The sequence below is a fragment of the Vanellus vanellus genome (assembly GCF_965231255.1).
Source record: "Vanellus vanellus genome assembly, chromosome: 22".
NCBI lineage: Eukaryota > Metazoa > Chordata > Aves > Charadriiformes > Charadriidae > Vanellus > Vanellus vanellus.
The window spans coordinates 6,484,969-6,504,020 of record NC_138927.1 but is presented as its reverse complement, the minus strand read 5'-3'; positions in this window follow the sequence as shown (position 1 = coordinate 6,504,020).

Genomic DNA, 19,052 nt, shown 5'->3' with positions numbered 1-19,052 from the left:
GCGCTCCCCGCCACGTGCTACCGCGTGGTGCTGATTGATTAACTCTTTTGTTCCTTTTAATTCTTCTTTTCTTGCAAGAGGTGACCTGGGCTGGCTTTGCAGCAGCGGTGCGAGCGCCTGCATCGCGTCAGTCCCCCAAGCTGTGCAATCTGCCAGCAATATCTCATATCATATTATTTCATATTATTCAATATATTTCATTAATAACTGCTGTGACGGGTACCGGAGCCCGGTGGGAGTCAGGAGACCTGAAAATTAATCCTTCTGCCTTCTCCCTTCTCTCCTACCCGGAGCATCATCAGATAAACACATCAGGTCCCAGAGGTGGCCGGCGGCCTCGCGGGGTCTCCGCCAGCCAGAGGTGCCCGGGGCTGAAGCGGTTTGTAAGGTCAGCCCAGCCAAGGTGGCTTTGCTGCTGCGTTTGACGCCACAGCCGCCTTCCGGTCGGGAGGTGCCGGTGCTTATTGACGGGACCGATGGCCCTTTTGCACCAGTGATTCCTCACCGCTGGAGCGGCCGCCCCGTGTGCCCTGCGGCACCGGGGCACGGGGGGCAGCTCTGGCACGAGCAAAAAGGCCCCTCTTGGCCGTGTCTGTTCCCGCTGCGGGGAGAGGAGAGAAACCAGACGGAGCAGGGGGAGAGAGCCGGGGAATGGCGGCCCCGGGGCTGCTCCGACCCCCGCAGGAGCTGCTCCCTCCGGAGACCCCGTCCCCTCCCGCTGCCCTCCCCAGGCGCACGCCTCGCCGCCGGGTCTCTCAGCCCCTCGGCCAAGTGGATGACGGAGGTGGGACCGTCACCGGCACTGCGGTCCCCCACCCGGCGATGGCGGGCGCTGTCGCAACGAATGCCGGAGCTGCCGCCCGCTGGCTGGGTTAACGAGGCAGCCGAACGCATTAGTGCCTTCATCGCTCGGTAATTTCCTCTCCTGCCTCCCGCCGCTGTGCGCGTTAACGCTTGTTACGTTCCCCGAGCATCCTAGAAATGCCCCAACCCATCTCTTTCACGGCAATGTAATTAGGACAAATGCTTTCTGCTTTTATATCTGCCGAAGGACTTGGTCAGGATTATGATTCCTTATCGGGTTTATCCCAGCGGTCCCAGCCGAGAGCGTGGCCACACGGTGCTGGGCACGGGAGAGGAGACAGTCCCTGTCCCCCACACGGAGAGTCTCGCTAGGGGGAAAAAACAGCAGGAAAATGGCAGGAAAGGAAAGAGGCATAAAATGATGCTCCCCAGGGCGAGGGATGCCCCACGCGCCGCGCCAGGTCACGCTGTCCCACGGCAGGAGCGGGGACGGGGGCTCCACGGCCACCGGCCATCAAATCGCCACTGCGGCCATCACCCAGGCCTCGGGGCGCACAGCGTGCCTGTCTGCGGGGTCACCTCCCCTCTGTGCTGGCGGGCAGGCAGCGGGAAGGATGGAGCCCCAGGGAATTTAACAGGGCGGATGGTGGAGAGGTCCCTTTCCTGCTCCGCGCGCACCGTGACACCCACCGAATGCGGTTAAGTTCTCGGCTTAAAAGTGAAATGACAAAATAAATCCAGATTTCATATTCGGAGAGTTAATCACTTGAGCTCATCCTCTTATCTCCGGTTCATAGGTGTGTGTGGGCACACATCTGTACACGCTTTCAAAGGAAAAATAATTATCGCGGAGATAAAGCTTCCATTATTTTTAATAGCATCAGGTCCACTCGTTGAGTTATTACAGTAATAAAAACTAATTAGATCCCTGGTGATCCGTTCCCCCTGTGCACGCTGCCTGCCTGCCTTATCGATTGTTATTATAAAAACACATAACTGTATATCAGATGATTGGTAATAATGGCTGAGCCTTTTCCACGGGCATATTAGACAGCGCCCATATTTCGTATAAAGAACTGTTTACTCTTATTTAACAACCTGAAGGGAAAAGCCCTGATTTATTTGGCAGCTGCAGCGGTTTGTCGAGGTCTGCAGCCCATGAAGGGTCTCCCCTTCTCCCGGTCGTGCCGGCGGTGCCCGGTTTGGGCTCAGTTACACCAGAGCGTGCTGCAAACGCCTCTCATCTTGCTAAAATGTCTGTGTCAAAAGAAAACAAATCAAAACACAGACTTTGAATGTGTCAAAACATTTTCGTTTGGATTTTTGAAGTTTGACTGTAGTTTTTCAGTTTGATTTGTGTTTTTTCGCTTACGAATGTTCTTTGGTATTCCACGGTTCTTTTAGAAAAACACTTTCATCCAAAGCACAACAATTAATTTGAGGTTGAAAAAAACGTTTGATTTATTCTGACCGTCTCTCGAAGATGCCTCTAATTTTTTAAGCATCTCTTTTTTTGTTCACTGTCTAGAAAATATCTCCAGATTTGAGAGCACCAAAAAAAATCAATTATTCACCTAGCCCGATTTGTAACACGCGTTGCCTGCTGATAAACGCAGGCGTCGGTGCCTGCCAAGCACGACGGCTGAAAACCCACTAATTACCAGTGCCGGAATGGTAATCTCCAGCAATACAGGACTGTGTCATCTGATTAGAGCCCCGCGCTGCCGGGAAGTTTGGCGGCCCCGTTTCCAGCGTGATCAGATGGATGCGGTGTCTGAGCCCGGGGAGAGGCCGTGCGATTACAACCCCCCGAATGCAAAAGCCAAAGCAAATTTACCGTTGTAATGCGACAGAGGCATGTTCCAGCGCTGAGGGAAAGGCGGTTAGTAACGCATTGCTTGTCTGAATATGCAACAAGAAGCTTTAAACACTTCTGTATAGCTAATGCTAACGTAATTATTGTTTTTACTGTTATCTGTGCGTATGCAGGCTGTATAGATATACATCTCTCCCTCTGAACGTGTAGAGGCTTTTTAAACTTGCAGCAGAATATAATTACCCCAATTAGACTTTGGCCACCACCCAAGTGTACCTTCCAGCACCGGCAGGAGCAGCGGCACCATCAGTTCTGGCTTAAAAAAACCCATTTTCACGCTGTCTTTGCAAGCGAGTCCGTTTGAGGCTTACTGCGAATGCCTGGTGCTGCATGCAGGGCTGGCTTGGCTGATTTTATTTTTTATGTATATATATATTTTATATATATATATATATGATGGATATATAATGGTATAATTTTATAATTCAGTGCGCGTACATCAAAGCGCATCCCCTGTGTGCCAGGGCTGGTCCCCGGCTCCGGTGGGCGCTGCTGCCGGCTGCCGCCCGGGACTCGCTCCAGCGGCTCCGTGTCCTCCCGGCACGCCAGCACCGCCGACACCTTATCAGCGCCGAGCATGACGCACTACGGAGTGTCTGCCGCTACGGCCTGCGGATGAGAAAGGGCCGGGGTGGAGCGGGAGCCTGGCTGCCAGCGACGGGCACGTTGCCGGGAGGGTTATTTTTCACGAGTGATTTCCCCGCTGTGGACAAGGCGGGGGGGGGGGGGGTTGCTGATGTTGTTTGCGGCGTTGGGCGGCGGCGGCGCGTGTCGCGCTGTCGCGCCGTCGCTGTCCCGTTGGTGCCGGGCTGATGGGTCGGACCCTCCGTGCCGGGTCAATGTCGTGGGAAACGGGGGCTCCCGCAAAGCCGCGTGTCTCGGGACCTGCCCGGCGCAGCTTTGCTCTGCCCGACCGCGTCTGCTTTGCTCCACGATAAAAAGCGAGGCGCTTCGCTGGGTGTTCCCTCAGATTCGTCTCCACGCGAGGAGTGGTGGGTGGGTGGGTGGCACGGGGGGTTCTGGGTCCTGCTCAGCCGCGGAGGTTTCCCTTCGGCTGTCGGCTCTCGTCCAACGCCGCCGGCGCGGTGCCCGCGGGACCCGGCGCCTCCGCTGCGGCCGCAAAACCTCCCGTTGCAAACGGGGCTTTTCTTTGCGTTGCGTATTCAGTTTGGGGTTTAATTCGGCTTTCGCAGCCAGGGCAGCCCCGCCGGCAGCCACACCTGGCAGGTTTTTCCGCTCCCGTGTCCGGAGGGGGCAGCAAAAAAAATCTGGAAATCCTGTTTTAATGAGAAGCTGCTCCTTTCTGCGGGAGAAAGCTGGGACTTTAATTATCCCGTAGCATTACGCTGACAAGCCGCCCGGCCTCGGCAGATCGGGGTGATAATTAGACCTGTTGGCTCTCCAGTGGAGGAGAACAGTAATTTTCAAGTGCAATGCTTCTGTGCGTCCTCTAAGGAAAGCACAATCATTCAGAAATGGAAAGTTTGACAGGATGCCAGTTTTAATACACCCATCGACGTGTTTTCTTGTCAACAGTGGTACAGCCACATGTCCATCATGCGAAATTTCCGTTAGAAACTTTTTTGGCAGGGAAGAAACAGCGAGGAATTGCCTCTCTTCGATGGATTTGTTTGGGGGTTTCTGCTTTTGGGTTTGCATTTTTTGTTTGTTTGTTTATTGTTTGTTTGTTTGTTTTTATAATGTGGATTTCCTTAAAAAAGGGACAGCGAGCAGAAAAGAGGGAAGATGCTTCCGAATCCCTCCTGTGTAGATGTCCTCATTACGGCTAACGATCTTTGGAGTCCTTCCTTGGGGGAGGAGGGGCCGGGAGGCAGAGCCTGCTTTTGGTGCGATGGGGAGGGCGGGGGCGGGGGGGGGCACAGGGAATGGGATTTCGGCACCTCTCGGTGCTGCCGCCGGCTCGTGTGGCTCGGCGAAGCAGCCGCCCGGTTTTCCCGTACTCGCTGACTTTGGTGGCGTTTCACTGCCCGCCTGTGCGCGCCGCTGACCCGGGGCTGGGAAGCGCTTTGGAGGCGGCGTCCTGCGTGATGCGCCCCCGTGGGCTTTCACCAGATTCGGGTTTGCTGAGCCCGTCGTACGTTGCTGCGAAGGTGGCGAGGGGCTCCAAGGTGGGCGTAAATGGCATTTACGGTCAGCGGATGGTCCCTCCGCACTGCCGGCGCCGGGCCAAACCCTGCCGGCAGCGCCGAGAGCCGGGCGCGGAGCATCGCTGGTCCCCGGGTTGGTGGTACGGTGGCTGCCTTTGCCTTTACATCTCCCTCTCCACAAAGCACGGAGCTTTCAAGCCAGCCCTCTCCTGCCCAAAGCCCTGCGGGCGAAGGCGCCCCAGCAGCATCGGCACGGGGCGGCCCCGGAGGGTCGGGATTCGGGTACCAAGGAGGGTCCTTCGGTTACACGAGTGATTTGGGGGAGCACAGCGCACACTGAGTTTCTTTTCAAAACGAAAGACCACAAACCAGAGAGGGTTCGGGGGGAGTCTTCCCTTTTCAAAACGGACTTAGGTTATAAAAATCTCAACGGCGTTTTGTGCTTCGCGCCCGCGCCGCGGGCAGATATCTGCGAGCGCTGAGCCTGGTGCTAATTGATGTCATGAGGCATTAGGCACTGCCGGCGAGCGCGCCGGGAAGTCTCCGGGGAGTTTAGGTGCTTAAAGATCTTTACAAGATAAGCGTTATGATTTATTGAACACCGAAACACAGAGGAAGGGACTTAAAGAGCTTGTCTAGGCCACGCTAAGGTAGAAATCTTCCCTTGTATCTACCAAGTCTCCTCTGCTGCGGTTTAACCTGATGACTGCTTGTCTTACCTAAAACAGCCACGAAGAACAGCGAATTAATTCCCTTTCTCTTCCCAGCCGCCATGGCCCCTGGGTCTCCCTCCCGCTCGCTCCCCTCCAGGCAGGCGGCGCTCAGTGCTCCCCCAACCCCTCGCCTCTCTGGACAGCAAAACCTTTGGGATTTCTGCAAGTATATAAACCTACGGTCCCACTCGCTGCAGGAGATGGCCAATAAGCGCCATGTGGGCATTTAAAATCACCCCGGTGCTTTGTAGCTCGTTGGGCTTTGCCATGGGACTCCTGAGCGTCAGCTTCAAGCGGAAGCCCAGCGCATCCTCTAACTCCTTTTTACCCCTTTGGGATTTCGTTCCCTGGGGAAGGGCTGCCCCCGCAGGGTCGGGGTCCCTCTCATGCTCTCTGTTTCTGCGGGAGCCGCACGACGATGTGCCCATTGCGCAGCTGAACACACCACTTTGAAGCGCTTTTGGAGCGTTGGGCATCGGCGCTGGAAAGCGGGCGCTGATCTGGAAATCACGGAGCCGCTTTGCTCCGACTTGTGGGTATAACCCCTGTCCTCGGCTCTCTCTGGGCTCCCGCTGGCCACAGCGGGGATACACCGGTGTGTGAAAACCCTCGCAGTGGGGACGGGGAATCGATTTGGCACTGATCGGCTCGATTTTCTCGGCAGGGTCAGCCTAATAGTGTCTGTCTTCTCTGGCTGGATTCCATTTCTCTCTCCGCTTCTGCGTTTTAGTGGCCTGCAAAGCAGGGCTGTGCGTCCAGCACCAGCTTCGTACGCAGGATTCTTCTCTTTTGCGCGGCAGTAAATGAGTGTTAGTGCTGGGACTGCAGAGGACGGCCTCAGCCTGGAGAAGAGAAGGCTCCAGGGAGACCTCAGAGCCCCTTCCAGTGCCTAAAGGGGCTCCAGGAGAGTGGGGGAGGGACTTTGTACAAGGGCATGGAGTGATGGGACGAGGGGGAATGGCTTCAAACTGGAAGAGGGCAGATTTAGATGAGATATTGGGAAGAAATGTTCCCCCATGAGGGCGGTGAGCCCCTGGCGCAGGGTGCCCCGAGCATCTGTGGCTGCCCCGTCCCTGGAGGTGTTCAAGGCCGGGTTGGACGGGGCTTGGAGCAACCTGGGCTGGGGGGAGGTGTCCCTGCCCGGGGCAGGGGGTGGGACTCAATGGTCTTCAAGGTCCCTTCCAACCCAACCCATTCTATGGTTGTATGATTCTATGACACCAAGAGCCGACTGCCCCCATACCCCTCTTTTGTGGTACAGGGGGAGATTAAAGCCGTGGGGTTTGATGCATTCCTTTCTTCTTCTGCCAGAAACAGCGGTGAAGCGGCGTTATTGCAAGGTCGGTGCCTGAATGAGGATGCGGTTTAATCACATATGTGCAAAAAACATCCCCCCACCCGCCAGCCGTGCCGGGGCGGCCGCTCGGCCACACGTCCCCCTGTGCCTGGGGGAAGGTTGGACTCACGGGGGGTGCGAGACGCCCACCGCCGCTCCAGCGCGAGGCCACAGATCGCCTGGTCCTTCATTTCAGCACAGCCCCAGCTGCCTCACAAGAGTATCATCGGGATTAATTTATATTTACACAAAACCCGCCAGTCCCAGGTGATAAAGCAGCAGGTGACTGCAAAGAAATGATTTGAAGACAAAATCACCGCTCAGTTTTTATAAGCAACACTTCCCTGGATTGCCCGGGGACTCAGAGCCCCGTGAGCAGCAGGTGATGTCTAGAGTTACCTCCCCCAGAATAATTTTCCTCCTAACTCCTCACAAAAGCCAACTCCTGCCCGTGCTCTCAACCGGGTCGCGGCTGCGGCTGCGGGGACGGCTCTGGGGAGGGACGAGCGCTGCTCAGGCTCATGCCGGCGCTGCCCGCGCGCTGGCGCAGGACGTGTCGCGGGAGCGCGAGATGCCCTATCGCATTTGGGGCAATTCTTTCCCAACCAAAGCAATGCCTACAGAACAGGCATTATGCAAATGCATTCGCGACCAAGACAAAGACCTGCCTGAGTAATTAAGAATGAGAGAAGGGAAAAGTAATTTGAAAAGAGGCTATTTATTTGCCTGCATCTTTTTTTTTTTTTTTTCCTTCTTTAATTTAAGAAAACAAAAGAAGGAAGCCTGGCAGAGCTGGATGACTGAGGAGGGTGCTGGGGTGATGCTCAGCGTTTCAGCCCTGCCCAGAGAGCTCCAGCAGCGGCCGGCACAGCCCAGGGCAGTTCCAGGGCACGCCAGGCTGCGCTCCTATGCCCCACTTGCGTGCTGTTCATCGGAGATCCTGTATCCTGAGAGAGCCATAGTTCTTCCAGTTCTTCATCCTTGCAGCAGATTCGCTCGTTATTTGTTATGTATCTGGTTTAAAAGTTTCATTCAGGAAATCAGAGAAAAATTGCTTAAGATTCGTGTACTTCATGGTTAGACAATACCGTATCGATATAGCTGTGGTTTCCACGAGGGTGATATTCAGCCTCTGTTCGTTGTAACGGGGACGGAGGCTCTTGGGCAGTACAGGTGAACTCACCAGCAATAATACTTCTTTCCTTAGCTATAGTTCATGCGCTTTATAAAAGTAATTCATATATGGCAAAGGGTGTGCGGTCTACAGGGCAGAAATCAACAGTTTGGCAGCTTCTGCCATCCTATTACCGAAGCCTGGTCTCCTCTTAAAACTCTTTGTCATCTCTAAATGACAAGTGCTAGATAAGGAGTGGGCATCGCTGTGATATAGCTGCAGGCTGTTTGTCCAAGCTATCTGTTGAATACTTATAAATAGCGAAGACATTTGCATAAATAATTCATGTGCGCACACACAAAAAGGTACTGGGAGGAGGGAAAAAAAAAAAAAAAGCTGCTGTTTCTGCAGAGAGCACAGCACCCGCTGTGCTGCCCCTGGCCCCCGGCGGGCACCCCGGGGCATGGCGCGGGGGCTCATCCTGAGCATCCCCGGGCAGTGCTCGCTGAGACACGGCCGCGCCGTGCGGGGACTGACGGCTGCTCCCCGCCGTGCCCGCCAGCGCTTCCTGAGCCCCGATTCCCCCTTTTTCCCCTGGGAACATCCCAGCAGCGCTTCTCCTTATAGCCCGGGCGCAGGGGCTCGGTTTCCATTCCCCTGTTCATCCCAGGGTTGGTGGTTTTTTTACACCTTTAACTAGCAGGGACATAGGTGAGTTAATTGAATCAGGCTTTACATGAGTTTCATGTCTTGATAATCCTTCTTAATTTGGCTCTCCTGGCTCGGGAGCCTGTAACACCGCTGGGGGGGCTGTGGTGCCAGGGGGAGCTCAGCTCGGTGCCGGGGCACGCAGCACCAACCTCCGCGGCAGCACGGGGTTCTCTCCTGCTGTAGGGGGACCTGGGGGACACCCCCCTTGCCCCGGCAGCCGCAGCCCCTCCCAGGGCCTGTCGCATCCATCCGCCTCCATTTCTAATGATGATCAATGGTGTTTTCTCTCGTCGCCCTGCTGCCGGTAGGACCGATGTATGAGAACATCGGAGTCCTCATAAATCTTGGTTACTGTCCTCGCCAGCCAGTGCGGCAAAGGGACCTTCTGCCCCGGCCCGAAGCACCGGGGAGTGGGAAGAGCCGCCCCGTGCCAGCGCACTGCGGTCAAGTCCCCGCAGGGACGGTCACTCTGGCTGGTGGCCCCAGCCGTGGGGACCATGCCAGCGGTGGGGCGGAGCGGACAACCTGTGTGCGCCACGCACGTCCTCTAGCCCCGAGGGAATCCTGCTCCTTGGGCACGTGTAAATGGGTAGAACCCTCGATAGCCTGTTAGGGTGTCCAATTTGCTCTTTCTCAGCCGTGAAATTTAGGATTTGTTTGCTTCATCAAAGCACACCTCCACCTCGGTGCTTGCGGAGGCGGTTTCAACCCCACAGCGTCGGCTCCCGCAGCTCGCGCGGTCCCGTGCTGCAGTTTCACGCGCTCTTCTGAAACCCAGGAGCACCGCAGTGCCGCCAGTCCGGCCCCAGACCCCCCAGCCCATTGACTGCCCACCTTCCTCCCCCCTCAGCCCACCCTCCTCCCCAGCTCCAGGCACAGCATCTTCCTTCTGACTGGTTTTCCAGTACGGAGGAGAAGCGCAGATGAGGGCGGGAGATGGAGACGCTGTCGGGAAGAAAGCGCCGCGCCACGGGTATGGCCACACCGGCTTTCCTCTCTCCATCTGCCCCCTGGTCGGCGCAGAGCCCGTTGCCGCAGCAGGACCACGCTCAGACGCTGCCGTGACCCAGCTGAGGTAACCCAGCGGTGGGGGCTGACACGAGCAGCCTGGGCTGGCTGTGCCCCACGGGCAGAGCGTGAAGATGGCCTTTGGCAGAAGCGCCGAGCCTGGGGTTCAGCAGAGGCGGCTTTTCTTCCTGCAGGTGCCTTTGGCTCTTTGCAGCATCGTTCGAGCTGCTTCCCCGTGGCAGTTGGTGGTTCCAGGTCACCCACGAGCATCCCTGCCCTCCGCACGCCCGGCATCCCGCGAGCTTACCCCAGACCTACCCTGTCCCTTGGCTTCCCTCCTCCAGCGAGGAGGGGTTGTCCCCTCAGAGCGCTTACTCTCCCTCTTTGCAGCGGGGTCGTGCCGTGCCTGTGACAGCCCCAACACATCGGGGTCTGTCAGAGCCCGCAGCCAAGCACCGTCATCTCCGTAACAAATAATCCCCAGGCCGGGAACGTTTCGGGGTGCCAGGTGAATGGCGTTCTCCGGAGAAGCCTGGCTGGGTTGTTTTCCATCCTTCTGTTCCCTGATTTTTTCATTTACATTTATGTCACCTGCAGCATTCCCGGCTCCTGCCGCGCTTTTGCTGCTGCTGCCCCGGCCAGGGAGTCCCTCCGCACACCCACCGTGGGGCTGAGAGGAGGAGGAGGAGGAGGAGACGGCAGCAGAGAGAACACGGGAAGAGGCCGTCTCGGGCTGTGAGCAGGAGCATCCCGAGTGCCCCGTGCGGGGACCCGGCCGGCCGTGCCCTCGTCCCGCCTGCCCTCCTCCAGCAGCCACGAGGGAGGATTTCAGAGCGTGTTTTATGGCAGCTACTAAAAGTAAATGTGCCATTTCCCTCCCTGGGAAACAGAACATAAAACACGAGCTGAATAACAGTGCTTTCCATTTCCATCTTCTGTGGGGGCAGTGGGGATGAATTATTCAGCAGGCTCATGGCCGCGAGGCGCCAGGCACCGCAGGGACCGCGCTGACGTGAAGCATGAACGGACGATGGTAGAGGAGGACAGGACACCCGGGTGGGTTATGCCCCATCCCGTTGGGTCGTGCTCTCCCCCAGCACAGCCCCATCCGCGCACGCTCGGCAGCGCCGCCTCCAGCAGCATCTCCCCTCTCGGCCGCTCCATCCCTGCCCGAAGCCATTTGGGCAAACCCCAGCAGCACGGAAACAGCAGGCGGGTTTGTGCTGCCCCTGCCCATCACCCCGAAGCAAGCAGAAGCACCCCCACGTGCCCGTTTTCCCTCCGCGGGTCACCCGCAGGACACCGGCTCCCTCCGTCTCACTGCCGGGGCCGAAGGCGGCGCAGCGCAGCGCCGCTCAGCCCAAAGCCCTGCGACGGCGCTGGGAGCGGAGCACCGCGCAGAGCCCCGCGCTTGCTCTGCCCGCGGAGCTGGAGCTTCAACCCCGCACCTTCTGGGGAGAAAAAGAAGAAAAAGGCGACGGGAGAAGCATCAGGGCAGCCGGGAGAGCGAGCTGGCGGGCGCGGGAGCAAAGGTCTCTGGAAAAACTTTGCATATCTAATTGGTCTCAGTTCAGCGTCCGGCCAGCCAGTCATCAAGAGCCTCCGCGGTTTGGCTTTTTAATGAGAGATTTTTGTATATTAACACTTCATTAAGTCTGTAGCCAAGTCATTTTGAGGGCAATTTAAAATGCAGGTGGCACGTGGCCCTGCCTCTGGCCTGGCTTCTTACCGTGACGGTTGGTGCAGCCCAGGGTAACCCGCGCTGCCTCCCCCAGCCGCCCTGGGGAGCCCGGAGCAGAGCCGCCGTCACGGGGAGGGCAGAGGTGAGCACCAGGCGAAGCAGATGAGGACGTAGACAAGAGCTCAGCGGGTTTATCTCCTGGTTGGGGACTCCGGGTGTCACCGCTCCACGTCCCCATCAATGCTGGGGGCTGGTCGCGCACAGCGGGGGCGCCGGGAAAATCCCTGCCTCCGCACAAAGGCTCTGTCAGACACTCTGGAGTCGGAGCTGGGGGGTTAAAGGGACCCGGGAACCAGACGAAGGACAGCTGAGGACTTCAGCACGAGCATCGCATGGGACGCCCAGCTCCTGCGTGGCGGCGCTGGCCCGAGCGGTGCCCTGCCTGCTGTCGCCGCCTGCGGTGACGGGCGCTGCGGGCATCCGTGCCCTGCTGTCGATAGCTGGCTCGTTCCGAAAATTCACGAGCTGGTTTTTTCATTAGAATTTTCATATTTTAAAATAAATCCCCGAAAGGTAAAACTTACTCGGAGAACAACCATCTGCCAGCCTAAAATAATACAAGCTACAGTAAAAACAAGCCGTGGAAAGCTCCCTGAGTAATGACTGCGTGTACAGTAAAGTACAAGCAGGAAAGCAAAAGACTGGTTTCTCCCAGCTGTGATTTACTACTACTCTCTTTATAAATTTAATATAACTGTAGGTTAGCCCTTCAGCCTAAAGATGGAGCAATAAGGGTGTGTACAGGCGGGGACGTGCTGCGTCCGAGAATGACTCTCAGGAAATATTGCTCCATTTGCCCTTTTAAACAGTCATTTCAGCTTATTACTGAACACATCGCTCTGCCTTCTTGGAAATCCTTCACCTGTGCAGCAATCCTTGGCCTCTCTCTCCCGTTAAAGGGTCTCGGTGCGCATCGGCAGGGTTATTAAATTAAGCCTCAAAAATGGGAGGGGCGTGTTTGCCCCTTTCAGAGGGGAATCAGGCCAGCAGGAGGTTAAGTGGCTGAGGCAGCGCGGGGGCACCGGGGGTGCGCCCTGCGCTCCCGCCAAACCCCGAGGCAGCGGCCGCTTCCGCGGGACAGCTCAGGGACCATCATCTACCGCTTCTTTCGGTCCCCAAAAATCTCTCGTACCCCCTCTGTCCCAGGGGCTGGGGACCCCTGCCGCCTCATCGGAGTAGCTCCGGGGAACCCGATGTTTTCCCCGCGGCTGCCTCGTCGCTGCAGCTTTTTCTTGACAAAGGAACGGTGACAAAAACCGCCTGTGATATTTCCATCCCCTGCCCTCTCCTGCTGCCTCAGCTCCCAGCGCGCGTGGCACCGTCATAGGAGGAAATGTAATTTAGGTGATGGATGGGCTCTGTTCGGTTCCTGTAATATCCTCATGAAAATTTTAAGCGGTGCGGATCACCTTCCTATAGATAGCTGCCCGCTGCGGGCACCGCGCGCACGGCGGGGAACCAGCCCGAAGGGCCGGAGGGGTTCCCTGTCCAGCAGCGAAACCAGTCTGAACAGTGAGAAAATGGACAACGGGGAGCCGGGCTGTGCTGGGGCCGGGCGCTCGCGTGTTCTCAGGGTGAGGACACCGTCTCGCAGCCGTGTAGTGCCGAGCACGGAGCGCTGCCACGGCTGCCGGTGGTGCCAGCATGTGAGGCGAGTGGGCTTCCCTCGTGCTGCAGGTCTGCTACGGGGGGGAAATCTGCCGTGAAGCGGCTTTGCAGCGTTAGCGAGGCTGATCCTTTCACAGGGTGGGAGCCGTTTATTTCGATACCGCGAAGAAGGTATAACACCTTTTCGCAAACTTAGGAAGGTCATTCCAGTGACCCCAACCCCAATGCAGGTCGGTATCAATAACTTCCTAACGTACACCCAGTATGACAATCCCCTTCCTGCCCGCTTGCAGATGCCCTGAAACGGGAGGTCCGACGGGGTTTATGCTACCCGTATCCAGCCCTTCTCTCACCCTGTCTGTAGCGCTGCTGTAGCCATCCCAGGAGAGCCTCAACCGCCGCGAGGGATGGGACCTGTCGCCGTCTCTTTGGTTCCTGCCCCTCCGCTGCCTGCCGCACAGGGAGTCGGGGGGACAGAATCCCAGAACCCCAGACTGGTCAGGGCTGGAAGGGCCCTCTGGAGCTCCCCCAGTGCCACCCCCCGCCAGAGCAGGGGCACCTCCAGCGGTGGCACAGGACACCTCCAGGCGGGTTTGGAATGGCTCCGGAGGGGGAGACTCCCCCCCTCTCTGGGCAGCTGTGCCAGTGCTCTGCCGCCCGCACAGGAGAGAAGTCCCTCCTCGGGGTGAGATGGGACTGCCCATGGTCACGTTTGTGCCCGTTCCCTCCTGTCCTGTCACTGGGCACCGCTGAACACAGACTGTCCCCACCCCCCGGCACCCGCCCTTTAAGCATTTAACAGCATTGATAAGATCCCCCCTCAGTCTTCTCCTCTCCAGACTGAAAAGCCCCACAAGACTTCATTTCCAGCTGCAGAGAAGAAACGGGCAGGAAATTAGTCAGCAGCGCATTGGGAATAGATTTTGTGGGAAGAGAAAGGGAGAGCGATGCAATCCATCCCCCAGGCAGCGGAGGCCGCGGCAGGCGGCGCTCGCTGGGCTCAGCCCGAGCAGAGGCAGGCTGCCCAGCACACAGCGCTTCACAGGTACTAAAAGAAGAGTCAAATCCCTTGGATTTTTAAACATCTGGGTCTTGATCCCGTAACGCTGTCTGCACTGCCTGGGAGAAGCCACCTGCACTGCGCGATCTTCATTTACATCTTGTGACAGTGATTTATTCCCCGTGGAAGCCGTCTCTGCCTCCTCTCCCTGCTGTCGCAGCCGTGCCCCGGCTCCTCTGCCGAAGCCCTGCCTGCAGCTCGCTGTCACCCTCCTCTGCCTCCTTTGCACCAGGGAAGGGGGCAGTGCCGGCCCGTCTTTACAAAAATCCTTGGGTTTCGTAGCCGTTGGCATCACCGGGTCCATCATTTCGCCACCAGTGATGTGTGCTGCACAAGTAGCCTGGAAGATGGGAAGACCAGAGCGGTGGAGTCACTGTTTCTCCCCAGCAGATCCGAGATGTATTCTGACCCTTCCCCATCCCCAAGAGCTGAAGACCACGAGCTCCTGGGCTGGTCCTGCCCCGGTGTCCCCAACCTTAGGGCTCTGCCGCAGCCTGGATGCAGCAGACGGACACACGGCTATGCAGACGGACACACGGCTATCCAGACAGCGGATCCATGACCTTGTCTCGGCCACCCACCAGCCCAAGCCCTGGCGATGCCGAGGGCGCAGGCGGCGCATGGGGAAGGCGCCGGCTCAGCGAGGGAGAGAAAGGCAGGGAGGGAGCAGGAGGGAGGCTGCACACGAGGGGCAGCTTGTCCAAAGTACCCTGAAAGTTCGCTCAAAGCCCGTAACGAAGAGCACAGCCCGGGTTCCCGACGAGCACGTGCTTTGGGGGATGAATGGCTCCATCCCCCTGACGGGTGAATGGCTGGAGCCTCTGGATGAGCTGAAGGTTACATCACTGGTGCGTTATTGATGAGCCTCCTTGGAAGAGCCGGGACCGCTTCCTTGGCTCGGCGTCTGGGCACTGCAGCGTGGAAATGATTGAGCTCCTCAAAGTCCAACCTGCGAGGGAATAGCTCTCTTTTAGTTCAGACCCTAAAGAGACTTCATAGCTAACCGAGCCTCTGCAGAGGAGGTGCCCTGCCTGCCGTGCCCCTCTGCGCTCTCGAATCCTCCCGGCCCCTTCGGCTGTATCTCGGTGCCCAGTGACAGCCCATAGTTTCTTGGTTACACGGTTATTACCAGAGAACAGTTTTACTTGTACTTGGATGCTGTGACGGAGGCATGGCTCGTACACACAGCCCTTCTCCAGAGAATTCACATTTTAAACAGGCAAGACAAAGCAAGAAGGGAAACTGAGGCTGTGAAAAGGGTAACCGAAACCAGCAGCAGTGCTCATGTAGGGTCCAAAGCCAATGCTCTTCCCAGGAGCCAGCGTGACCTTCGGTAGAGCCTCAGTCTACCTCGGGGCAGGGCAGGAGGGGATGCTCTGCTCGTCACCAGGCTGACAAGCAGAAGGAACACCCCTTCCCCGGGAAGAGCGAAGCATCGCCGCCTGCGGCGGCTCTGCTGGAGATTTAGACCCCAAACTTGCCTCTCGAGTTGGTAAATCTCCTGCTCTCGCTGCCCATAATCTCCCTGCTGATTGCTCCAGCCCGGCGCTGGAGTGGGCTTAAGCAGATGGCGTTTGCATCCCTACACGTTTAATCAGATTGTTTTGACCGGATTTGCTTCTTAAAGCCTCAGAAGTTCAGTGGGGCTTTTTTACGCCGAACCTCTCCCCGCGCACACGCAGAATCGTTTCTGGCCAACTGAAAACCTTCTGCTACATAAAGTAATTTTCTGTTAGAGAAGCTTTCTGCAGCGGAAAGCATGGCTCATCAGTAAAATTAAGCCAATGGGATTGTAGCTATTGATTTTTTCCTACTTCTACCACTATTTGGCTGCCTAGAAAACATCGCTGTAGCAAACGATAGTCACTTTGGGGCAGCCTTGTAATTGCAGGAGCTCAGCAGACAGTTTACCTGCATGCAGCCTCCTTGTCCTACCAGCAAATCTTTCAAAAAATTGAAAGAAACTGTTGAAAATCTGTGTACAGACACCACAAAAGAGCCCGCTAGCCGTGCGCAGGCCTGCGCCCAGTTCGATGCTGTACAGGGCGAGAACGATGAAGCATCCCCTTCCCTGTGGTTTTTAAAGAAGAGGTAGACGAACGCAGCCAGCCCGGGGAGTCGGGGGTGTAATCCCCGGGGTCACGTCTCTGTGGCCGGGAAGAAACCTAAACGCGATGCAGATCAGGGCTGAGCTTGCCTTGACCTGGAGCGCTCTGGGCTCGGCCGCGGGGTGGGCTGAGGGGCTTCAGAAGCTGCCGGGGTCAGCTCTCCCACGGGACCTGCTCGGGAACGTGCTCCACGACCCACCCGGGCAACGCCAAATGGGCTCAAGCACACGGAGAGAGGGCACAAATGCACAAATTAGCTGCGCTGTGTCACATCTGCCAGGAGCTGGAGCGCTCCGACGGGCACCGCAGTGCACCTTGATCTCGGCTCTGATCCGCCCGCTCCTGCCGGGAAGCCGCTGTTGCCTGCTGGCGCTGACACCCCAGAAGGTATTGGCTTCAAAAATCTGCTCGCTGCTGGGCTTCATGATTTCTTCCTACCCCTTCCTCGGTGGTGGCACGTGCAGCAGCACCGCGGCAGCTTGGCCGGTGCTGCCGTTCCCTCTGCCGGCGGCTCACGCTGTGCCAGCCCTGGCACACCGGTGAGTCCAGACGCTTCGAGTGGGGACCGCTGGAAGGAGAGCGGGGAACAGCGACGCCCCGAAACAGCGGCTCCCTCCTGCAGCATCCCTCATAGCGAAGCCATGAGCTCTCCCCAGCGCGAGCGTTTGGCGCGGGACGCCCAAAGCGGGATCTGCCCCGAGCTGCCGGGGAAAGAGGCTTTTGGAGCGGGATGGCGCTGCCAAGTCGGAGCTGGGCTGCGGTGACCTCCTTCGGAACCCCCCTGGTAAACAGATGGGAGCAAAATTATCTTGGCAGCGCAGAACGGTTTAAAGACACCGCATTCAAGTTTTGTCTCCAGCCCAGAGGGATGACTACAGCAAGCGACAGAGCTGCCAGGACTCGAAGCCGGTGCAGGATAAATGACAAGAGAGTAAGTCCCAGAAATCCTGCACCCTGGCAATGGGGCTTCTTGGGATCCCACCCAGCGCTGGGATGTCTCGCAGCAGCCCGGACCCTCCTCTGTCCCCCCTCATCGGCGCGACAGCCGCCTCGCCGGGATCCAACCCCTTCCAGCATCTGCTGAGGCTCAGCGTCTGGTAGCTAATTAGCTCTACAGCAAGCCGGCATTAGGACGCCCAATCAACATTATTTCATTTATAAACAGGAAACAGCTGTCCCCTTCTTTGCATAGAGAGCTAATTTTAAAATGCATTAACCCCTCCCTGCAGGGCTGCCTGTGGCCGGGAGGGGGGGGCTGGATTAGGCTCATACCTGTCAAGCACCTGCGAGAATTTTCCCGTTTCGGTGCCGGCCATCCCCGCCTGGCACCGTGGGGGCTGCAGTGGGATGCAGGAGGAGAGCAGGGCCGTCGGGGACCAGCGGCAGGAGGGCCGGGAAGGTCAGCAGGAGGTTCTGCGGAGGTCCAGGGGCCGAGATGGGAACTGGAGCTCCCGTCAGTCAGGGGAAGGGTCGTGCAGAGCTGTCTGGAAGACAAAGCAGATGCACCCGCGCAGCGTGGCCGGTTTGCAGGGACCGGCTGAGGCTCGAGGAGGGGATGCTCAGCCGGCTTTTCTCTCCTTATCTTCACTTTGTTACAGAGCCAGAGAGGAACCTTAAACCTTCACCAGCTCTGTATCCCCAAAGGAGGGTTACAGAGCAGAGGACGTTTTCAAGGTGGCTGTTTCGAGCCCTTCGAAACATCTCCATAGAGCGGTTTAGAGAGACCCTTTGGGTAAGAATTATCCCGGGTGAGGGCAGCGGCTTGCCGGGGAAGATGGATAATGAATTTTGCAGCTGGGTCAGAGCAGATGTGACTGACCCTGTGCTGAAGCCGCCCCCAAGTTAACATCAATGGGCCCCGCGCAGTCAAGAGAGCAGCAGCAGAGGCACGGCCCGAGCTGCCGCGAGCCATCCATCACTGTCGCCAGCAATTTGTCCTACGTCTCGGAGCTGTCGCAGACCTCGTCGGCTCCTGCAGCTCACCGGCCCACCTGCTGCTGGTGCCTGCCAAGCAGAAAGGACAGCAGGAATACGGCTGCCATCACTCTCCGGGGCACATTACGGATGCCCTGGGAGGGCAGAGATCCAGGTTTTCTTTGCACACTTTGGCATCGGGGCTGATTTGGCCTTAGCTTGGGATCTGCTGCCCACGGAGACGGAAAACTCTCCTGCGGTGCTTTGCCCTGCGCTGAGCCCACCCGCGGGAGGGCCGGAGCCGGCAGGATGCAGTGCTGTGAGCATCAGTGGGGCTGCCTGGATGGCAGCCTTGCCCCCAGGCGCCAGCTGGAGAGGGCTCGGGCTGCTCGGGCATCCTACTCTGGAGAGCCAGCACCTCCCAGATGACGGGGAAGGTGAGACGTGCAGAGGAGGTGGCTGGAGGGCGGCATTTTGCCTCCTAAAAGGAAGGGAATTGATTGTTGTCACACTACAGCTCAGCTGGAAGCTTCGCCAGCCGCCTCAGTGCCCGATTTTTCCACGCCCCACACTTACAGCTGAGACAAATTGGCTTCATCATGCGGTTTGTACCCACCACCCTCAGTGGTTGGTCCTGAAGGCACCTGAAGACCATTGCAGCCTTGCAACGAGCTGCATAAAACAGGCTCCTCTGCCTTGCTGGAGCCAGCAGAGCTGCTGGGAGGCTCAGCACCAGGTACAGTGGAGCCTGGGGATGCGGTGAGAGCTGGGACCAGCCCGAGGCACAGCGCACCCACGGACCGCTCCATGTGCGAGGGATGGGCACGCACCGCGGCTGCTCTCCAGAAACGGGCAAGACTGAGCTTGGATCCCACTCGGGGAAACGCAGCAGCTTGCCGGTGCTGTGGCTGCCATTCAGGAGCTCAGGCAGCGGTATCAAGCTCAGGTTAT